The sequence below is a fragment of the Fukomys damarensis genome, unplaced genomic scaffold (genome assembly GCF_012274545.1).
Source record: "Fukomys damarensis isolate Sample0158 unplaced genomic scaffold, DMR_v1.0_HiC HiC_scaffold_31, whole genome shotgun sequence".
Classification (NCBI taxonomy): domain Eukaryota; kingdom Metazoa; phylum Chordata; class Mammalia; order Rodentia; family Bathyergidae; genus Fukomys; species Fukomys damarensis.
The window spans coordinates 3,516,823-3,520,271 of record NW_022900943.1 but is presented as its reverse complement, the minus strand read 5'-3'; positions in this window follow the sequence as shown (position 1 = coordinate 3,520,271).

Genomic DNA, 3,449 nt, shown 5'->3' with positions numbered 1-3,449 from the left:
TTTGTTTGTTTGTTGTATACCTGGGATTGAAGTGAGGACTTTGTGCTTGCCAGACAGGTGCTGAGCCACTGAGCTACATATGTGGCCCTAAAATATATTTTTACTAAGACAAATACATTGCACAGGTCCTTGTCTTCGAGTATGATTTATGGCTTTGTCATAACTATTGATTTCTAAATTTTGATCCAAATTTCTTATTGGTTTTAAAGTCTTGTGATTGCCAGATAACAGACATTCAGGTTATGTTGGAAGAAAAAAAGGAGCAGGGAAAAACAAAAGAGACAGGGGAAAAGAGGAAGGAAGGAAACAGTAATTCATACAAAAAGGAGATAAAAATGAAAAGCTTATCTTCATATTAAATGTTTTTTAAAGAATGATGCTGTGTAGACAAGACTGAAAGAAAAATAATTAAAAGTGAATTTTCTTATTTCAACCTGAGCATAAAAATATCAGCAATTCAGTTCGGAAAACCCATTCTAACTTATGAAACATTTTTGAGCACCCATTGCAGACAAAGGTCACTGTACTCAGTGGTACTCTACAGACTGTGAAAGGTCACTAAGGCACATTAAAACTTCAGAGTTTGCTTGAACAGAAAGCAGTGGGGCCTCGGCAGGCTGCAGAAAGGTTCACTTCCACTAAAAACTTTCACTGAAAGGCTGGGGGAAAGAATCTTTTTACTTCTGTGGTTGGCTGTGACTTGGTGTCCTTCCCCCTTCTCCATACTGGGATCGAACCCAGGACCTTGCATTTTTTAATTTGCTAGGCAAGTGCTTTACGACTGAGCTACATCTTAGACTCCAGGGAAAATTTTTTTACAAGTTTCACAAAGAAAATAAAATATTTAGTTAAAGAGGAACCATGGCCTAGGCTTATTAGAGGTGATTTAGCCACTTCTGATTGGTAAAGTCTCTAGATAGAGTCAGTTTTTGGTTTCTGATTGGCTCAGTTACTCCAAGCCAGGTTTCTGCTTGCTTTTCATTCTCTCTCTCTCTTTTGGTACCGGGGATTGAACTCGGGACCTTGAGCTTGCGAGGCAGGCAATGGCACCAATGAGCCGGATCCCTTGCTCTCTGTTTGCTTCTGTAGAGATCTGGAACACTGGCACCAACTCAACCTAATAGCTTCCCAGTTAATTTTTCAGCAAGGTAAAAATCAAATGTTGTTCTTCAAAAAATTTATTATCTAGTGTTTATGAGGAAGAGGAGCAAAGGAGAGGAATGTAATCATTAATTAGCTTAAATCAAAAATGAAATTAAATGTATCTTAAAAAGGCACAAAAACTAGCATAACGGAGATGACATCCAGTTGCTGACGTCAGGAGAGCATATGCCACTTGAAAGAACTCTGAGCATCAAAGTCCAAAACAGGGCGTTCAAAATATTCCAGGGAGACACACAGCCCGAACAAAGACAGAAGTGTGGGAAACCCGAGGTCAGACTCAGGTAGGGCAAAGTGAAAACAGACATTTGAGATGGCTTGGGGAGAAATAATTCCACACACAACTAGCAATTAGAGACTGGAGTGACGGAGAAGACAGCCATGGGCTGGAGGCGTGGCTCAGGCCAGAGCTCCCGCCTGGCACGGTGAGGCCCTGGGTTCAGCTCCAGCGCACATAGAGAGCAACTAGTCCAAACACCGCTGAGTCCTTTTTTGAGCAGTACAGGCTAGGATGACATGGCTACATACATAGCTATGTACGTGTACACATAGACACAAAAACATTTTAAAGACGTTTTCCTCATTGTTGAAACTGCCCAGCGCAGATCACTGTAATGTCTTCGTGCCAGTTATACCTCGAGCACCACAGAAACTCTGCCTTCAGGTTCTGGGAGCATCCTCCATGTGCTTTTTGTTAACTAACATGTCAGAATATGAAGAAAGCAGAGTTATAATGCGCAGCCCCGGAATGCAGAATCTTTAGCTACATATGCCTCCCAGCTATGATTTCGTGTTTTTTGAAAGGCTAATCCAGGCATTACATTACTGTCAGTGCCTCCCAAAATATTCCTTGCCAATTATTCTGCTTGTTTTCAAAGGTTCTCTTAGTACAGGTATTTCCTGCTTTATTTCAAAATTAATGATAAATGATCAGCTTTTGAAGGTTTAGAAAATGAATTGTGGTCCAAGAAACTTTTTTTTTGTTATTGGATAGGCATTGCTTACAATGTTCCAACAATTTTCCTTCCCTACAGTTGAAAAGGTAATTATTTTTTCCATAGTTGAACATTCTTGAGGACTTGAAGAATATATTCTGAGAAGTTCATTTGCAGAATATCTTTTCAAAACAAGCACAATGAGCTAAAGTCTCACTTAAAGTTGCACCCATTCAGTCCTGAAGCATTGTCTTTATAATAGCTACCATGATCTCAGTATGTAGTTGAGATTGACCTGGAACTCACTATGTAGTCGAGGCTGATCTCGAATTCGCAGAAATCCTCCTGCCTCAGTCTCTGGAGTGATAGGATTACAGGCATGCGCCACCATGCCTGGCTGCTTTTATTCTTTTTAATTGCCAAGAAAGCTTAAAAGAGGAGACACACTTCTGAATTAACAAATACCTTTCATGTTAGGGAGGAGCAGTTTCTTCAGTGATAGGATGGGCTAAAGAATGTTGGTTTCCTTTTCCTTTTCCTTGAAGGGAATGACAACATTGTAAGAAATTTTAAGATCAATTAAACAGTCTACTTCCCAATGTTGAAAAGCCTATATTAGGACAAAGAATATTCTTGGAAGTTATCACTATGAAAAATCTCCCACATTCTCTTCAAGTATGAAGCTTACTGTTTTATTCTGTGTTTGGGTTGACGAGAAGAAAGGCTTGTTTGCCCCTCTAGATCCCCTCTATCTGACTCCTCGGAGAGTATTAGGACTCTTTCTTTCCTTGCTCCGTGCGTGGCCAGTGCCTCCTTTGACTCTGATCACATGTCCTGAGGTGTGTTAATGATCAGGAGTCTCTTTCCCGCCACGAGTGAACATGACTCGCTGGGTCAGAGAACCTCACACCTGCCACGTGGTCCCGTCCAGGGAAGGTGAGAACAGGGCGTGCTGAACCTCAGCTGGCAGCATGGCCAAGGGTGCCTGGTACTCCACCCACCTCTGCTCTAGTCTGAAGGATCTCAGAGAGCCGCAGCCACACCAAAACCTGAGGCAGAGCCTTTCTGCTCTGGAACAGGGCCACTGCTGCTGGGACCACACAAGCGAACCTTATGTTCCTGGCACCTTTTTGGGCCACCAGTTCTATATTAGATGTACAAAATATTTTTGTATATGTGTATGTATATATGGGTACATACTTACACAAATGCACACATATAGGTACAGCAAAAATGTTCTGGGCTGGGGATTTAGCTCAGTGGTTCCACTGACTGCTTTGTAGGCTCAAGGACCAGAGTCTGATCCTGGTACAAAAAAAAAAAAAAAAAAAAAAGTTCTCAGTTGCAAGGGGG